Here is a 21,396-nt window from a genome sequence, read left to right on the forward strand (position 1 = left end):
GTCCCATCCTGCTTTAAACATGCTGTGGTACAACCCTTGCTAAAAAGGGCTAATCTTGACTCAGCATTGTTAAATAACTATCGGCCTATCTTGAAGCAACCTTTTCTCTCTAAAATCTTAGAGAAGGTTGTTTTTTTATCAGCTTTCCTCTTTTTTGAAGGAAATATTTTATTTTGATAAATATCAATCTGGTTTCAGATCGCAACACAGTATGGAGTCTGCTCTTTTAAAAGTGTCTAATGACCTATTACTTACTGTTGACTCTGGGAAGTATGCTGTCCTTATTTTATGAGTGCCGCATTCGATACGATTGACCACACTATCCTCCTGAAGTGCCTACAACAGTCAGTTGGGATTCAGGGGAGTGTGCTTAATTGGTTTGCCTCTTACTTAAAAGAGAGGACTTTTTCAGTGGAGATCGGTAGTTACTCCTCATCTTCTGCACCATTCTGCTTCATTCTGGGCCCTGTTCTGTTTTCTTTATATATGCTGCCTCTGTTTAGCATTTTTCAAAAGTACATTTAATATCTTTATTATGCAGATGACATGCAGCTTTATTTGCCTTTTCACTCTGATGATACCTCTGCATTACAGTCTTTTTTGACTGCTTGAATGATGTCAAAAGTTGGAAGGCAGACAACTTTCTCCAGCTCAATGAATCTAAGACAAAAGTCATTGATTTCGGCCCTCCTGGCTCTATAAAACAATATCCAGTAACCTGGGACTTTTATCTAGAAATCTGCAGACACATGTTAGAAATGTAGGTGTTATTTTTGACTCAGACCTAAATTTTAACAAACAAATTAATTCTGTGGTCAAAAGCAGTTTCTTTCAACTCAGGAGTATTGCCAAACTAAAGGCATCTCTGTCATTCAAAGATCTGGAGACTATAGTTCATACCTTTATTTCATCCAGTCTTGATTACTGTAATGCACTCTATCTGGGAATTTCTCAGTCTTCATTGTCACGCCTACAGTTAGTCCAGAACGCTGCTGCTAGAATTTTATCTGGGACTAAAAAGAGGGATAGTATATCTCCAGTGTTGGCTTCTCTCTACTGGCTTCCTGTCAAATACAGAATCCAATTTAAAATCCTATTGTTTGTCTATAAGGGTCTGTATGGTTTGGCTCCTCATTATATTGCGGATCTCCTCTCTCACCATCACACCTTTAGACCTCTTCGGTCATCAAATATTCTGCAGCTGACTGTTCCCAGGTCACGCCAAAACTGAAGGGTGACCGCGCCTTCTCGATTGCAGCCCCACGACTCTGGAATAATTTACCTCCCCATATAAGGACTTCCCCAACTTCTGATGCTTTTAAATCTCTTCTTAAAACTCATTTGTTTTCTGTAGCTTATGGAAATATGCAGGTTTAGATGTACTCTTTTATTGACATTGTGTCTTTCATGTTGTCCTTGTGTTTTTCTATGAATTTTTGTAATTATTGATTTTGTACAGCACCAACTGTCGTTGTTTTTAAATGTGCTATATAAATAAAAGTGACTGACTCTGCAGAACAGATCAGTGCGGAAATAAATTATGAATTAAACAGCTGTACATCTGAGTGAAATATTTATGCTCTGTTTTTTGTTTGTTTGTTTTTGTTCCATTCCTCTGAGGTGCTGCTTTTGGTGTCAAATAACTACAAGAGATGTGTGTTATGAGTAGTGCTGTCAGTCAATTAAATGTTTTAATCGTGATTAATCGCATACTATTTTGTAGTTAGTCATGATTAATCACAGATTTTGAAAGTGCTTATATTTTACATTCTTTTCTTGTCCAAATTTATTTATTTCAGTCTTAGGAAAGGAAACAAAACAATATGTAGCAATATAATGATTTATTAACATTTTCCAAACAAAGCCATTAAATCCCTCAAACTGTCTTCCGCCACAAAATTATTCTGCCGGTAGACAGTGGCTATCTGCTTTCCTACAGCAATCGTGAAGCCGCATTCATGATTCGTTTCAGAGCGGCAACGCCAGCATCAAGTCGTCATTTTTATTTGTATAACGCTTTTCACAACACACATAATTTCAAAGCAGCTTTACAGAAAATCATGCTTTAACAGAAAATGAAACTGAATATCTATAAAGTCTTAGAGTGATCATTGTGTAGTTTGATTAAATATGATATTAATAATAATAATAATAATAATTGTATTTAGAACCCATGTGAGCAAGCTGAAGGCGACTGTGGCAAGGAACACAAAACTCCATAAGATGTTGGTTAATGGAGAAAAATAACCTTGGGAGAAACCAGGCTCACTTTGGGGGCCAGTTCCCCTCTGACTAAACAACATGAATATAATGCCAATATTACTTATTTATGTGCAGTGCAAGTCATGGTTTTAAATTAGTAAATTAAATAAGCATTAAGGTCCATTTAAAAAATACAAAATAAATAAAAACATTTTTTTTTAACTTTAAGATTAATGACTAATGTCTTTGAAGTCCATCCTGGATTAACTGCAGAAATTCACATCAATGCATTGTCCTTTGTTAGTTGGCTGATGAAGGCTTTGTTGGCAATTAAGTGTAGGGCTTTACTGGTTGTTTAGATCAGTGTTACTATCAGAAATAATTAATAATTATTTCTTTAGTTAGTAATTAATATTTAAATTAATTAATTGATTCTAACTCATTAAAACCTCATGTGGGGCTCCAGTAAATGTAGTGTGCTACATTTAGGAGCAAGTTTGGTTATTAGCAATAATTAATAATTATCAAAGATAATTATTAATTATTAAAATCAATAGAACATTGATGGGAATCAATGTTAGCTTTTTTAATCCTTTAAATCAACAATTATCAAAGATAATCGTTAATTGTTAACGCCGATGAAACATTAATTACAATTAACACTAGCTTATTGATCATTCAAATTCAACAATCATCAAAGATAATTATCAATTATCAAAAATCAATAGAATATTAATAAGGATTAACATTGACGGGGCACCACCCTGGAATCAGGGACTAATAACCAGATAGTAAAACAGTCTCAATATTAGATTGTTTTCTTAGGAAAATCGACATCCGAAGAATATCGATTTTCGGGAAAAAAAACAATGAATGAAGGTTTGAATCCGAGCACTGACATCCCGTCAGCATGACACAGGTGTATGCAAAACAAACCAAAACACTTCTCTTTGTAATATAAACAAAGTTTATTTATGCAGTAATATAAATTCATAATTAATACAATGCAGTCAATAAACTTCTGACTTACAACTACAAACTAAACAGTGATATGATTAGATATGGAAATAAAAATAATCCTATAACACATAAGGTGTGTGTGTGACAGTGTGTGTGTGTGTGTGTAAAGAGGGATGCGCACAAAATGGTGGACGTGACTCTTGTGGAGAGTATGTCACGCGAGACTTCCAGCCAGGGAATATGACCGCGAATGGGGGCGGCGAGAAACCAGTCAATGGCGTCTACCAGTTACCGGGACAAAGCTGGGCTTTAGCATTAAGCTATCTAGGAGCCAAAAATGTGTGCCAGAATGTTTGTGAGGGGTCGCGTGAGTGTGTGTGTGTGTGTGTGGTTAGTACGAGAGAGAGAGAGAAGTGACGGCCCTAAAGCCGATTTCGCGATCGTGGGAGAGAAAGCAGCTGTTAGTTCATCGCTCAGAGACGCGGTGGACGGCTCGTAAACAGTCCCGTGTACTTTGGCTCTTTAATGGATGAACTCAGTTTACCTGTCTCACCCGCGATGGCGAAATTGCACAACAGTCCAATTTGGTTGGACCACAATACAGCAAAACAAATTCATGATAATTAATACCCTGAGTATTAATAATGAGCGGACATGGCGGTCCTTAAACTGTACAAGCAAAAACCTTGAAACACAAGAATAACACACTATAACATTCTAGCTCTGCCCAGACGTAAACCTCTTACTTGAATCGCATGAGGACACAGGTAGAATGTGTTTTCCTCCATCCTTTAACTCTGACCCGGTTCCTTGAGGCTCGGGTGATGACGGGAGGCCGTTTCCTCACTCTGTCGGCGGGCGGTACGGCTGTTGATTCTCAGCGGGCTGGCGGAGAACTCAGAAATGTCGACTTGATTGAAGATGGAAGAGAAATCTTTAATCTCTTCACTTCTGCAGGCAAACGGATGAAGATCTGAATTGCTCAGCGGTTTCCTTCGGATCCGTTAGAGTGTTTGGTTGAACACAGAGTAATCTCAACTCGTCCAGCGAGATGGAGATTGTATGGCCACAGTTTCAAGTCGGACGTTACTTCCTTGTGCCACGAGGTTGCACCTGAGAGCAGTGATGAGCTGCGTCTCTACAGGATGAACAAAGTTGCTGGAAGCAAATCCCAGAAGCATTTCAAAGGTATTTCAACTCCTGATGATGTCATGCTTGAGGGACGTTATGTTGTGTGCCTCATCCAATAGGAGTTGAGAGTTCGATCCTTTAGTGAGCAAGGCTTCATGGGATTTGTAGTCTGTTTTGGACTCTCTTTGTTTGATTTTGGCATGATTTTTATCAGTATAATTTATGACTTGGAATGTGGAGGCTTGAGTTAGTTATAGTCTACAAAGTTATAGTCTATGTCTTCCATTTCAAGAGTGTAGTCCATCAATAGACAAAGGTGATGGCAGATATTAATGATGTGCATCGCAGTTCAACCTACAGGTCATTGCAGTGAGGTTCGGTGAGGTCCATCCTAAGTCCAAGGTTCAGGCAGCGGCATATGAAGTCTCCCATGTCGTACAGTTGCAGTTGGCATCAGTTCATCCTCTGAAGTCCATCGTAATAGACTGAAGTGATGTCTGCCTGGCACCGTAGTTTGTCATCATCTTTCAGCAACATATAGCAGTGGAGTCCGACACCCAGCAGGAACGAAGCTGAATCTGGTAACCTCGGGATATGAATCCCAAGGTTGAGACATGGAAACTAAAAAAATTATATTACACAGATGCCATTCAATTATATAGATCATGATGGATATTTCTGGTTCTGGCAGACCTAACTAAAGCAGCCTAAATGTGAGTTGAAGGATAAATTAGGTGTATGCCTGGCTAAATAGATGAGTCTTTAGTCTAGACTTAAACTGAGTGAGTGTGTCTGCATCCCAAACAGTGTTAGGGAGACTATTCCATAGTTTAGGAGCCAAGTATGAAATGGATCTACCTCCTTTTGTGAATTTTGATATTCTTGGAATTATTTAGAAGCCAGAAATTTGTATAATAAACGTGACGGAATGTCAGAAGGTCACTTAAGTACTGTGGAGCTAGATCATTCAAAGCTTTGTATGTAGTTAACAGAATTTTTAAATTAATACGAAATTTAACAGTAAGTCAATGTAACCGATAGAGTGGGGCTAATATGATCATATTTCTTGGTTCTAGTCAGCACACTGGCAGCTGCATTTTTAACCAATTGAAGTTTACTTATTGAACTTGCTGGACATCCTCCCAGTAATGCATTACAATAATCTAGTCTTGAGGTCATGAAAGCATGAGTTAGTTTTTAGGCATTAGCAACAGAAAGCATGCATCATAATTTAGCAATATTTCTCAGGTGGAAGAATGCTGTTCTACAAAAATTGGAAATGTTATTTTCAAAGGACAGATTGGTTTCAAATATAACATGCCATACATAACTTTTGTTTGATTTGACAATTCCTCGTTTACACATACAAAGTGGTAGCGGTCTGATAAATAGGACCTAAACCATGCTAATGCAAGTCCACTAATGCCAACATAATTGTCCAGCCTATTCAAGAGAATGTTGTGATCTATCGTGTCGAAGGCAGCACTAAGATCTAAAAGCACTAGAAGAGAAATGCAACTGCGATCAGATGATAAGAGCAAGTCATTTGTAACTCTGATAATGGGATATGGGGCCTAAATCCTTACTGAAATTCTTCATATATTCCATTTCTCTGTAGAAAAGAACATAGTTGGGAGGACACTACCTTTTCTAGTATTATCGACATAAATGGTAGATTTGAAATCAGTCTGTAATTAGCCAATTCTCTAGGATCAAGCTGTGGCTTCTTAATAAGTGGTTCGATAACTGCCATTTTAAAGTTTCTTGGGACATGTCCTAAGGATAGCGAGAAGTTAATAATATTAAGAAGAGGTTCTGAGATTACTGGGAATACCTCTTTTAAGAGTTTAGTTGGTACTGGATCTAACATACATGTTGAGGCTTTTGATTTTTTGATAAGTTTTGTTAGCTCTTCATGACCTATTGAAGTTGCTCGTGAGGAAAATTATGAGGTTTTCTGAGGTGCTGTGACAGTTGATTGCATAGTTCCAATTTTATTTCTGATTATTTCAATTTTATCAGTAAAGAAATTCAGGAAGTCATTACTGTTGTGCTGTGACGGTATATCTGGTTCAGTCTATGCTTTATTACTGACCAATTTAGCCATAGAACTGAATAAACACCTAGGATTGTTGTGGTTATTTTCTACGAGTTTGCTAAAATATGCTGACCTGGCAGCTTTTAGTGCCTGTCTGTAGCTACAGACACTATCCTTCCATGCACCGCAAAATACCTCTAATATTGTATTCTTCCACTTGCGCTCCATTTTCCAAGATGAGTGTGATCATTGTACCACGGTGTGAGGCTTTTTTCTTTAATTTTCTTTAATCTAAGGGGGGCGACACTATCAAGAGTGCTAGAGAAGACTGTATTTATACTTTCTGTTATTACATCAAGTTCTTCTAGACTTTTTGGCTTACTGAGTATGTGAGACAATTCTGGAAGACTATTAGCGAAGCTGTCTTTAGTGGTCAAAAGAATAGTTCTACCTGAACAATAGCGTGGTGTAGATTGAGTGACATTAGTTGATCACAACAAACAAGAGACGAGATAATGATCTGAGATGTCATCACTCTGCAGTAGAATTTCTATAGTATCAACATCAACTCTATATGAATTAAATCTAGCGTATGATTATGGTGATGAGTTGGTCCTCTCAGATTTTGTCTGACTTCTAGAGAGTTGGGAATATCGATAAATCCTAATCCCAATGTGTCATTTTCATTATCACTGTGAATGCTGATCACCAACAATTAAAGCTCTATCTACATTAACTACTAGATCTGATAGAAAATTTGCAAATTCACCAAGGAAACCAGAGTAAGGCTCTGGTGATCTATATACTGTAGCAAGGGCAAAAGATGACAGAGAGTTTTTATTTATATCTGACGGTGTCATATTAAGCATTATTAGTTCAAAAGACTTAAACTTATACCCTGTCCTTTGAGTAACACCAAAAACTTCACTATAAATTGAACACATCCTCCTTGACCCTTCAAACGAGGCTCATGTTTATAATAATAACCAGGGGTAGTAGTTTCATTTAAAATAATATATTCATCTGGTTTAAGCCAGGTTTCAGTCAAACAGAGTGCATCCAAACTATGATCTGTAATCATTTCATTTACAATTAGTGCTCTGGTAGAAAGAGATCTAATGTTTAGTAGCCCTACCTTTATATGATGTTTATCTTCAAAAAAAATTTCCAAGTCTGACCTTAAATTTTTTCTAAATGATTCAGTGAGAGTTTTGTGTTCCCTATCTGTCACTCACTCGACATTGTGTCGATGTAGTGACACTAGGGGTCACTCTTGGGAGCCCCAAACACCTCTAATTTTGAAAAAAGGCCAGTGGGAATTGGCGAGTGGAATTTGCATGCCACTCCCCCCGGACATACGGGTACAAAAGGAGCTGGCTCGCAACCACTCATTCAGATTTTCTCTTCGGAGCCGAGCAGCTGTGTTCAGTGCACTGAATCCAATTTCGCTACTTTCACCTTAATCTGCTGGATCTTAAGGCGCATTTCAGTGGCTTCTCTCCCTCTGCACCTGTGGAGTGCAGAAAACGCCCTTGGGCGTTTTGGCAGAACAAAAGAGTATATTTTCTAACTAAAAGAGTGGCACTCACGGAACGTCTTTATAAAGATGCCTTTACGTTCGTGTATTATTCCTGGCTGCGGTCGTTATCTCTTCGCTTCTGATGGCCATGATCGCTGTCTTACGTGTCTGGGCGCTGCCCACGTGGAGACATCGTTTGTGGATGGGTCATGTCCTCATTACAAGAACATGACTATGGCAACGTTGCGGTCACAGCTTTCCTTCGTAAGAGGGCAAGCCACCCCAGCGGCTCCCCACCTCAGTCCTTCTACCTACGGGTATGAGACCACGTCGGTTAGCACTGGGGGTGATTTGGGGACTTCAATGGGAGCACCTCCGCCGGATAACCCCCAACGGACCTCCCATTCCTCAGTATGCTCACTTGCCCCAATCGGGCTCTCGGATGAGACCGCCAGCCTGTCTCAGGGCAAGTTCGACCTCTTATTCAGAGCCCGGGAAGACGATGAGCCCTCGATCTCAGTATCGGAGAGCGAGTTCGTCCACTCTGATGCGGAGGCTTCTGCTGGGCTTCCTCCTTCGGGTGTGGCCACCCAGTCTCAGGCCGAAGCGGAGCTGATGGACATGCTTTCCCGGGTGGCCGCGAGCATCGGGCTAGAGTGGAACCCTCCACTCTCCCCTGAACCCTCGCAGCTCGATGATTGGTTCCTGGGCCCAGAGGGCTGCTCACAGCCACGCCCCGCCCCGGTTTCTTTCTTCCCGGAGGTGCATGAGGAGCTTATCCCGGTATTTCAGCTCCCCCACTCTCACTACCCTTGATGGTGGGTCAGCCAGGGGGTATTCTGTGATCCCCCAGGTGGATAAGGCCGAAGCTCCTGTCCAGGGCCTGTAGGTTTATGTCGTCTCTGACGACTAAGGCCTACGGTGCCGCTGGACAAGCCGCCTCCGCCTTGCACGCCATGGCTCTCCTGCAGGTACACCAAACCAAGGCACTAAAAGAGCTGCACGAGGGTAGTTCTGACCCAGGATTGATGCAGGAACTACGCTCGGCGACCAACCTCGCTCTCCGGGTGATGAAGGTCATGGTGCGGTCTCTCGGGCAGGCGATGTCCACCCTGGTGGTCCAGGAGGGCCACCTTTGGCTCAACCTGGTCAAGATGAGAGAGGCTGACAAGGCGCGGTTCCTTGACGCCCCCATCCCCCAGTTGGCCTCTTTGGCAACACCGTCGAGGACTTTGCCCAGCAGTTCTTGGCGGTTAAGCAGCAGATGGAGTCTATTCAACACATCCTGCCCCGACGCGGCTCAAGACCCCGCACCCCATCTGCTCGTCGCCAAGGGCATCCTCCTACAGCAACAACACCGGCTCTGCCGCAGCCCGCCGTCATGGCTCGGCCCTGGCGTGGAGCCCCACAGGAAGCAGACACCACCTGTCTCACGGCCGGCCGCCAAGAACCCGAGGAAGGCTTCGAAGCGCCCCTGAGACGGGCGACCCAGGGACGAGGAGACCCGCTACTCTGGAGCTAGTGGCAGACCACTCCATCCCCCGGTGAAGGGCCGGGAGGAGAACCTTTTGTTTCATTTTATTTCGCCGCATGCCCAGGAGGCTGCGGTACCCAAAAGTTCAACAAAAGAGCGGTTTTCTTGTTCCCTGGGTGACATATCCGGTGCGCATGGCCGTCGTCACGACCACCGTCCACCATCCCATTTTGGCAGGTTCGGCGCTCCAGCGGCAGGCCCCCCGCCCCTGTGCACCCAGCTGTGGCACGAACACGCCCACACCGGGTTGGCATTTCTACAGGCAGGGGTTCCCCTAGAGCAGGTCTCCAGGCATGTCGTGGTTACGATGGATGCCTCCAAGACGGGCTGGGGCACCATATGCAATGGGCATGAAGTCGCCGGCTCTTGGACTGGCCCGCGGCTGCATTGGCACATCAACTGCCTTGAGTTGTTGGCAGTACTGCTCGCCCTGCGGAGGCTCCATCCGTTGATCCAGGGCAAGCATGTGTTGGTCTGGACGGCCTATGCTCCTATGCTCCTGTTGCATGTCACAACTCGCCCGCCGTCACCTCCTCTGGAGTCAGCAGCGCCTCAAGTCGCTGCAAGCCACTCATATACCGGGCGACCTCAACACCGCAGCGGACGCGCTGTCGTGACAGGTTACGCTCAGGGGAGAGTGGAGACTCCACCCCCAGGTGGTCTAGCTGATTTGGAGTCGATTCGGTCGAGCACAGGAAGACCTGTTTGCTTCCCAGGAATCACTTTGCTCCCACTGCCCACTTTGGTATGCCCGGCCAAACTGAGAATAGATGCTAAGGATGGCCGTAAAATATTTACATGTCCCCAACAAGCGATGTCTTTCATAAAGTCAATGGACTAAGTTATTTTGTGGTACTCACGTTGCAGCCAAGTGGACCAACTCATTGAACATTCACTTGACCATCTGAGGAAACTGAGCACCTTTTTTGTTTCTTTTTGTTCTGGTCCCACCTAGCGGCTAGAGTTTGTTTTGTGTAGTAACACTCCTTCGGGACAGTGTTGTGGATGAATCTGCATGTTCTTTGTGCTTATGCCTCCTATTGGTTGGAGTTTGTTTTGTGGAGTATTTTTTGCAAGACATTGGAGTGATTAGGTCATTTGTTGCACTCATGTAACAGATAAATGGGCCGGCTCACTGAACATTAGTTTGACTGTCCAAGGAAACTGAACGGCCTTTTTATTTTTTTTATTTTTTTTGCTGGTTCCGCTAGGGGCTGGAGTTTGTTTTGTGGAGGAACACACCTTCGGGACATTCCGCCTATTGGCTGGAGTTTACTTTATAGATCGTCTTCTGTTGTGTAATTCTGTCTCACAAAATTATGTATAGAAACACCGGACTTGAGCAATCTGATGGCAAAGTTGTCGCGGGGGCTCTTGTAGGCGTACATGGACTGTGTGAGTTTAGAGGGATGGACGCCAGTTGGCGCTGTCATGTGCGGGGTTATTGCGCACATTTTTCTTATTTTTGTTTGTTTGGTTCGGGAGGAAGTTTGGGGTTTGATTGTTGCTCTAATGTTGGAATGTGGTCTTTATAATTTTATTTTTGACACACAATCTATTTTTTCTGTTATGTCAAAATGTCAAATGTTAATATGAGTGGATTGTCTCTCTCCACGTGGAATGTGAATGGATTGGGGCACCCCATAAAAAGAAGGAAGGTTATTTCTCTTCTTAAACATAAGAAATATGTCATAGTGTTTCTTCAAGAAATGCATCTTTCCCCGCAGGAAGCTGAAAAATTTGGGAAGATATGGGGTGGACATGTTTTCTTCAGTGCTGGCTCAAGTAAGAGCAGGGGAGTCATCACACTGATAAGTAAGCATCTACAATTAAAATATCTCAAACAGATTAAAGATAAATTAGGATGAGTCATTGTTTTAGCAGAAAGGGGCAGAGTCTTATTTTGGCTAACATTTACGCACCTAACGTTGATGATAAGGGCTTTTTTATAGATCTTAAAGGGATGTTGCAAGTCACGGGCACCCCTCAAGATATAATATTGGGAGGAGACTTTAATCCTTTGATGGACTCAAAAGATGGTCATTGATCACTGTGAAGCAAAAGTGTGTAAGCCCTCTAGAGCGACATTGACGCTTCACAGGATGTGCAGAAATCTTGGTCTTACAGATATTTGGGGACTTTTGAACCCATCTGTTAGGGACTATAAATAGTTTTCATCAGTCCATAAGATCTAGTCTAGAATAGATTTTTTTAAATATCTAAATCCCTCATTTCATCTGTTGTTGACTGCTCAATTGGAAACATCTTAGTCTCAGATCATGCCCTGGTGAGTTTAGAGGTGTTGCCAAGTATGGAGAAAAGGAAATCATATAGTTGGCACTTTAATGTATCCTTTTTGCAAAATCCTGAACAATCCTGAATGTTAAAGGCTGAAATCAATGTTTATATGGAGACCAACTGGTCCTCAATGTCCTCTGTGGGCGTGGCTTGGGAGGCACTTAAAGCGGTTCTTAGGTGCCAGATCATACAGTATGCCTCATTCACCAAAAAATCCAAAGCATGACAACTTGTGGAGTTGGAAGGGAATATTAAAAGCGCAGAGGTAGAGCTGAAGGGGTGATGGCGGGAGGTGTGGTGCATAAGCTTTTGCTATACGCAGATGATATTTTATTATTCGTCTCCGACCCTACTAGATCTATGCCTTGCCTCCATAGAATTATTCATTCCTTTTCTAAATTCTCGGGATATGGAGTTAATTGGTCTAAATCCGAAGCTTTGGCTCTGACAGCAGACTGCCTAGTCACTGCTTTTCAGCCGGGCGCACTTCATGGCCCAAACAGGGCATTAAGTATTTGGGTATTTTATTCCTAACAAATTTGTGATTTAGTTAAGAGTTAATTTTGACCCTTTAATAAAAAGATTTTTGAGCGATGTGGACAGGTGGGCTTCATTACTTTTATCTATGATTAGGAAGGTTAATGTTATTAAAATGAATTGTATTCCAAAATTCATCTACCTGCTACCAAGCAATTCGATAGCATAGTGAAGTCCTTCATTTGGAATGGTAAATGTCCCAGATTACATTTCAGTAAGCTGCATAGGCCGATTGACAAAGGTGGGCTAGGCCTACCCAAGATTTTGTTTTATTATTATGCTTTCGGTCTCAGACATTTGGCTAATTGGTCGCTTCCACCTGAGAGAGCCCTTCCCTGGTTTTGTATTGAACAGGAAGTTCTTGCCCCTATTCCACCATTGCAAAGCCTTTCTATCAAACTAACCGGAGAAGTTACACCCCGTTATCTCGCATTTGCACTTGGTATGGACAAAAGTGTCCAGAGTGTTTAATTCGGACATTTATTTAAATGTTGCCTCGAGCATATGGCTGAACCCAAAATTCTGTATTAATAAGTCCCCTTTCTGCTGGTCAGAGTGGATTGTGAGGGGGGTTACTACACTCGGTGACCTATGTGACAGTGTTGAGATCCTTTGAAAATTTGGTTCAACATTTTGGGATTCCCATATCTCAGTTTTTTAGGTATTTACAGCTGCGCCACCTGCTCTGTACTATTTTTGGTAGTAGCATACACCCCCCTAAAGCGGCAAACACTCTGGGAGAGGTGATTACTGCTTTTGGAAAAGGTCATGAGGCATCAGTGTATAAATCCCTGCTAATTCAGTGTCTGGGGGAATGAAGCTTTAACTTCTATCAAGAGATTATGGGAGAAAGATTTAAACTTGGTATTGGAGGAAGGAGTGTGGGCTAGGATTCTAAAAAATGTCAAGTCTGCATCTAGAGATGCAAGGGTGCTCCTTATGCAATTCAAGATTTTACATTGATTCTATTGGACCCCCTCTAGATTGTATAGGCTTGGTCTTAAAGACACACCCACCTGCTGGCGATGCCAATCAGAGGATGGAGACACAATCCATATCTTTTGGTGGTGTGTTAAGATCCAAAAATTTTGGTTGAAGGTTTAGAGTTTTGTGTGTGACATATTGGGCACTCGGGTTTCATTTTGCCCCAGACTCTGTATTTTGGGCAATGGGGCAGTCATCGATGTAGACACATAGACACATAAAGAGTTGGGTCCTAACCAGTGTCATGGTTGCCAGACAGATAGTTTTAAGAGGATGGAGGTCGGCTGGAGCACCCCCATTTCAGGAGTGGTGCTGGGAGATAGGGAGGGTGGTGGCTTTTGAAGAAGGGTCATCTAGAAGACTGGGGAAATTGGACTTGTTTGTGGGGAAATGGGGCAGATATCTGACATTTTTGGAGGACTCTCGGGAAGAGGCAGTGGAGAGAGAGGTGTAGTTGTTAATATGTGTGATATTTATGTTTTTTGTGTGTGTGTGTGTGTGTGTGTGTGTGTGTGTGTGTCTATAAGTATGTATGACCACTGGGATGTTGTTGAGGGCCAGGGTGGGGTTGGAGATTGGGAGGGGTAATAGTGGGGTTAAATATTGATTCTGTGTATATATGTTTTGTTTTCTTGTGTTTACTATATGAATCAAAAATTTGTTTTTATCAATTCATGTATTTATTAATTCCTTCAAATAAATGTAACCTTATTGCATTACTTTATCTCTGTGTCTGATTTAGAACTGGCATTCAGGACATTATGATGGTTGTGGTTCGGCTCTGCTCCTCTGCTCGAATGAATGTGGTTCGAGGCACCGGTGTTCACACGGATACAAGACGTCTTATCAGAGCGAATGGACAAATAAATAACGAAAGAAAGGAAAAGACAGATATTCGAAAACATGTCATCTGAGCAGGTAAGTGCCATATCTTATGCTGTTGTTTTGACTTAATTGAAACATTGATGTTTTTAAATAAATTACATTACAAAAGTTAGACAACATTCGTTAACATTAGACACAATGACTGCTATTCTGATAAGGTCAAACATTGTAAAGTATTTATAACTGCAGGATATTCTGGCCAAACAGACCACGGTAGGAATTAATTTATAGATTGTCATTGTTACCAACCAGTGGTCAACATAATTTCAATACTCACATGTCCTTGGCAAGCCCAGGACTAAAGGATTTATTTATATAAATTTTTGACTTTATAAAGAAAAATACACACGTGTGCTAGCAAGTGAAAAGTTCTGCACCGATTACAGTATAATTATTGCATTTTACTACACACACACCCACACACACACACACACACAGACGTGTGTGTATAAAAACCATAATCAATAAAATATCTTACCTGTTGAGTAAGAAAAAAGCCATCTCTGGGTCGCTTTTAAATCCTTTCAGATCTCGGAGTGAAAAGTCAAGCCGATGTTGATTCAGGTTTTATTACGGACTCTGTCGCTTTCCCTTTGTGCTTGTAGACTCTGCTCTGTTTGGGGTTTCTTTGTTTTTACAAAGTGATTCTCTGGATGTTTGCCGTTTTGAATGATCCATGTTCATTTTTTCTTGTTCGTTGTGACAACAAACTTTCAGCTTCAGGTACTCCCACACATGCGCTACAGTAGCCGGATCTTATTTTCTCTGTGTACGGATATGACGTCAACACACACGGGCGAATGGCATATGTATGCAATTTCCCACGAAATCCGTCCCGACAGCTCTAAAATATTTATAATATAATTATAAATTATAAATTTATGCACTCTCTTATTAATAACAATTTGTTATTTTTTAACAACAACAAAAAAAAAGTTACACAGTGTAGCTTTAATTGCATTTCATGTATACACAGGATATGAGCTATTTTCACCATCTAAGTATATGGTCCTTTTGAATTCAACACAGATTTTTTTTTACTTTAAGATCTTATGTAAAGTCGAACTAAACTTAATTTAACTAACACTTTATTTCTATAATTTTTTTAAATTTTTTATAAAGACTAGCTTGCCCTAAACACAGAAATAAGGAGCCATCCATGGTCTTACCTATGCCTGTGGCATTGCATTGTAAATCTAAGAGAAAGTACATAAAGGGGTATAAAGTCTGGACCTCCAAGACTTTTCGACAAATTATGGACAAAGTTTTCCTCCCGTCTAATATACAGTTGAAGTCAGAAGTTTATATACACTTAGGTTGAAGTCATTAAAACTCATTTTTTAACCACCTCACAGATTTAATATTATCAAACTTTAGTTTTGGCAAGTTGTTTAGGACATCTACTTTGTGCTTGACACAAGTAATTTTTCCAACAATTGTTTACAGACAGATTGTTTCATTTTTAATTGACTATATCACAATTCCAGTGGATCAGAAGTTTACATACACTAAGTTAACTGTGCCTTTAAGCAGCTTGGAAAATTCCAGAAAATGATATCAAGCCTTTAGACAATTGGCCAATTAGCTTCTGAATTGGAGGTGTACCTGTGGATGTATTTTAAGGCCTACCTTCAAACTTAGTGCCTCTTTCCTTGACATCATGGGAAAATCAAAAGAAATTAGCTAAGACCTCAGAAAAAAAAACTGTGGACCTCCACAAGTCAGGTTCATCCTTGGGAGCAATTTCCGAATGCCTGAAGGTACCACGTTCATCTGAACAAACAACAGTATGCAAGTATAAACACCATGGTACCACACAGCCATCATACCGCTCAGGAAGGGGACACATTCTGTCTCCTAGAGATGAACGTAGTTTGGTGCGAAAAGTGAAAATCAATCCCAGAACAACAGCAAAGGACCTTGCGACGATGCTGGAGGAAACAGGTAGACAAGTATCTATATCCACAGTAAAACGAGTCCTATATCGACATAACCTGAAAGGCTGCTTAGCAAGGAAGAAGCCAGTGCTCCAAAACCACCATAAAAAAAGCCAGACTACAGTTTGCAAGTGCACATGGGGACAAAGATCTTACTTTTTGGAGATGTGTCCTCTGGTCTGATGAAACAAACATTGAACTGTTTGGCCATAATGACCATCGTTATGTTTGGAGGAAAAAGGGTGAGGCTTGCAAGCCAAAGAACACCATCCCAACCGTGAAGCATGGGGGTGGCAGGATCATGTTGTGATGGTGCTTTGCTGCAGGAGGGACTGGTGCACTTCATATATTGAAGCAACATTTCAAGACATCAGCCAGGAAGTTAAAGCTCATCACAAATGGGACTTCCAAATGGACAATGACCCCAAGCATACCTCCAAAGTTGTGGCAAAATGGCTTAAGGACAACAAAGTCAAGGTATTGGAGTGGCCATCACAAAGCCCTGACCTCAATCCGATAAACAGTTTGTGGGCAGAACTGAAAAAGCATATGCGAGCAAGGAGGCCTACAAACCTGACTCAGTTACACCAGTTCTGTCTGGAGGAATGGGCCAAAATTCCAGCAACTTATTATGAGAAGCTTGTGGAAGGCTACCCAAAATGTTTGACCCAAGTTTAACAATTTAAAGACAATGATACCAAATACTAAAAAAGTGTATGTAAATGTAAGGGGGTTCAGTGGAAAGGAGGAGGCGAGAACCGGCTTGACAGCTTAAATAATAATTTAATAAACAACTTAAACAAACACACAACCAAAAACCACACAGTACAGCTGCCTGCAATTCTCTCTCTCTCAAACTGTCGTCCCCGGCCGCCTTTATCCCTCGCGCGCCCCATCAGGCTGATTGGGGACCGGGTGTGTCTCATTCCAGCCTGGCCCTGCCCTCCTCGGCTCTACAGTAAACTTCTGACCCACTAGGAATGTGATGAAAGAAATAAAAGCTGAAATAAATAATTCTCTCTATTATTATTATGACACTAAATGCTGGGTACTTAGTTGCTGCTTTTCTTAATTATTCGGTAATTAATGTTTTTTTTTATTATTACATTTTAGTTTTGTAATTAAATAAATTAATCTGTTGGAACAATTACATTTTTGAAATTGTGCCAATTGAGCGAGTATTTCACACTGTATATCATGCTGTGGCCAGTGGAAGGCTAGTCTTATATTCCCTCAGCCTATACGCATTTACTGCTTTTTTAATGCAGTGTGTATTAACACATGAATCAATCGTGTTTCACTCAACCGAATGTTAAATGTTAAATGTTTTAACACAGAGCAGTTCTGATGCAAACTGATCCTAGAGAAGTAGTTAGGGGCAGCTTTAAAACAAAGAAATTTGGATGCACAAACAGTCAGCGATCATTCCACATTGTATTTAATTGTATAACCATGCCGTGGCCACGGGAAGACTTCTCCTGGCTTAGGCCTGTGTTATATTATACCACGAAAATGTGTGTTTACACATTTTTAAATGCAGCATTTACATGAATCAATTGCGAGAATCAAAGTTTCACTAATCTGAATGTTACATTTTATTTTTTTACATTTTATCCCTTTTTTCTCCCAATTTGGAATGTCCAATTCCCACTACTTAGTTGGCCCTAGTGGTGGCATGGTAACTCACCTCAATCTGGTTGGTGGAGGACAAGTCTTAGTTGCCTCCGCTTCTGAGACATTCAATCCGTGCATCTTATCACGCGCATGACACCGCGGAGGCTCTGCGATCCATGCACAACTTACCACGCGCCCCATTGAGAGCGAGAACCACTAATCACGACCACAAGGAGGTTACCCCATGTGACTCTACCCTCCCTAGCAACTGGGCCAATTTGGTTGCTTAGGAGACCTGCCTGGAGTCACTCAGCACACCCTGGATTCGAACTCGCGACTCCAGGGTTGGTAGTCAGTGCCAAATATTACATTTTTGACAAAATGTTGCCTTACGAGGACACACCTCTTAACTCTTGATGTGATTGTCATGACGACTGACAATGGCAAAGTGTATGAGGGCTGCTCATGTAAGCACTAGTGCACAACATATCAACCGCTGCAAATGATGACTACAATTGGATTTCACTGAAGCGTTCAGATTTATATTCCTTTACTAGCAATAAATCTCAGGGTGGGCTAAAATGATTCTTGTTGTGCTCTGTCCATCTCTGATAAGCATGGCTCATACTCACTAGAACTACAATATTCATCATGCGCACACATACTACAGTCTCATTGTCTCTCTGATAATCAAGCCTCACACAGTCTAGAACTACAATACCTATTATGCGCACACATATTACAACTCATTGTGCTTCTCTGGTAATCAAGCCTCACACTCTCTAGAACTACAATGCCCATCATGCACTACGCCCCCTCCCCAAAGTTTGCACACTTTTACTGCTGACTTTTCACAATACAGGGAAAGGAGAGGTGTACAAAAGCAACACATTACTTATTTAAAAAATCAACTCAGATATTATGGTCTAAAATAAAGAAATATCGCATTACTTTACTCGTTACTTGAAAAAGTAATCTGATTATGTAACGCGTGTTACTTTAAACGCATTACCCCCAACACTGGTCATATTTCATCAACATTATATCATCATCATCAACAGGTGATCATTAGTGATTGCTTGTCATACATTTCTGATATAGCTTAATAATTGTGAACTGCTCTGCAACAGCTGGAAACACTCACAAGCCCCCACATGCATGGAGAAAATACAGTGCAGCATTTTCACTCTGAAAGACGCAGTGCATGCATTTATTTAATCTAATTATTTAAATTGTATTCTTTTGAAGTATGATAATCACGTTTGGTCATATCGCAATTCCCATCTTTCCGCTCCCAAATTTAAGACCTCTTTAAATGATAATTAAGACTTTTGTTGTATCATTTAAGATATTTAAGACTTTTTATGACCTTAATTTTTGGAAAACTGAATTTAAGACTTTTTAAGGATCCGCAGGAACACTGAGTTCCCCACACAAAAGTGTTTTTTGGGACAGTCCTTAGTTTTTCCCTACTTATTAATTTACTTGTTTAATGAACTGTAATAAAACTGTTATAAAAGCAATATCACACTCACAATCATGCTGTATTGTCCATCTATCAGTATAGCTGTGATTACTTGCAGCCATCTGTGCTATTTTTAATTGTTGGTGTATGCAAACATGCACAAGATGTATGTCTCTGACCAATTTGATGCTTTTCCAGCGATGTGCATCTCAGCGCATGATGATACTGTACAGCGTGTGTGTGCACGTCTTGTTACAGTGTACTTTGGAATATGTGTTTGTGTTTTTTTTCCGGCTCATGCTAGCGTGGATTGCTTGTGAACCAGTCACAATACGATTCAAGCTTTGCAAAGGAACTGTTTTTGAAGTAGGGGGCAGTTAAAAACACTTGGACCCGATCGCAAAACAGTAAGTGAACAGATTCATTCATGAATATTTCAAATGTCATGACTGTGTGATAGTTTATGGTGCTGAGCGTTAACAGCTGTGCTTGAGATGAACAGTTTAATATATTCAGATGCAATGTGTTGGATGTGCGTTATGTGTAAACCCTGAAATTTAGTTTTATAATGTTGAGGGTCTTGTTCATTCTCTTCCGACTGAGTTTGCTGTATTTGAGGGGCTGCACAATGTTAGCCAATCACAACAGTGGGCATTTACACTGAATGTTTAAAGAGGCACTTAGGCCAAAACCGAGCATTTCAGACAGAGGGCCAGAGACAGGGTGGAAAATTATCATATACTACTATATTATTACTTTTGGTGCAAAAAAATTACTAAAATAATCAGGGAAAATAATACACATAAAAAAAGAGTATGTCATGACCCCTTTAATATGTTTGCCATGATATATTCATTTATAAACAACTATTCAGAGTTTTCTACTGAAAAATTGCTGTTTTAGAAGTTAAGTCATGGGAATTTTGCATCAAGTAGGGTTTATTTAGAGTACTAACTATTGCAGAAGTCTGAAAGCGTTGTCATACTGTATCTATGTTTGTACTTATCAGAAATCAAAAGACTGGCTAACTTAAATATAAATTACGAATACTGCACTGTAATTATATAATATTTGTATAATGCAAGCACATGTTATGGTAATACAGATGTACAAGTAAATTACAGACAATGGATCTGTTCCAAAACTTAGTGAGCTGCCTCTGGAAGCAGCATTAGAAGGCATCATAGGTGCACTCCAAACATGAAAGCTGTTCCAAAAGGTTGGTATACCTTCTTTTAGCCACATTTTAAGGCAATGTGATGCGTGGAGTAGCCGCCTATGAAGATCATTCCAAATCAGTCTCTTATGAGACTGCATGTCAGGTATGACACTGAGGCAGCTCACTAGGTTTCAGAACAGACCCTCTAAATTGAACTAAAATGATTAATTATCTCATTTTAATTTATAATTTAGTTTAATAGTTTAATATCCCAGATTATGGTTTATAATACATAAGGATATAACGTCATGGTTACTTGTGTAACCTCCGTTCCCTGATGGAGGGAACGAGATGTTGTGTCGATGTAGTGACACTAGGGGTCACTCTTGGGAGCCCGAGACACCTTCGGTCTTTGATAAAAGGCCAATGAAAATTGGCGAGTGGTATTTGCATGCCACTCCCCTGGACATACGGGTATAAATGGAGCTGGTATTCAACCACTCATTCAGGTTTTATGCTGAGGAGCCGATATAAGGTCCGGCCATTTCAGCGGGTAGTTCAGCATTGTGGCAGGAGGGACACAATGTCTCACAAGTAACCATGGACACAAGTAACCATGATGTTCCCTATCTGTCACTCACTCGATGTTGTGTCGATGTAGTGACACTAGGGGTCCCTATACGAAACGCCACAATTGGCTGAACTGTGTTACATGAACTGGTGGTGTGTGGAGGCTTAACCCAGTCGTGGCCTCTTTTCCCCTTCTCTTTTTTCCACTCCCTAAAAAAGAAGGGGTATTATCCGACTGGGCCACCAGGTCTAGTCGGGGAGTGTCCCTCCCAAGGGGAAGACACAGTGGAGACCACACCTCGCCCAAAGAGAGGGGGGGTATTTAAGTGGAAGGATACGTCACACGGTCTTTCCAACCATGTGGAGAGTCTTCAAGGTAGATCCTGCCCAATGGGGGAGGAGTTACTAAAAACATGGAGACTGGGGCAAAGGGGCTGTGCCCAAGGAAGACGCAGTTTGCCGACAGGGAAACGAATTAGCGGAAGATATATATCACATGGGGTTAGCCTTACAGGGAACTGCCACATGCAGAGCACTTACCCCAGAACAGGACTCTTATTTAG

This window comes from Myxocyprinus asiaticus, chromosome 24 (assembly GCF_019703515.2).
Source record: "Myxocyprinus asiaticus isolate MX2 ecotype Aquarium Trade chromosome 24, UBuf_Myxa_2, whole genome shotgun sequence".
Lineage (NCBI taxonomy): Eukaryota > Metazoa > Chordata > Actinopteri > Cypriniformes > Catostomidae > Myxocyprinus > Myxocyprinus asiaticus.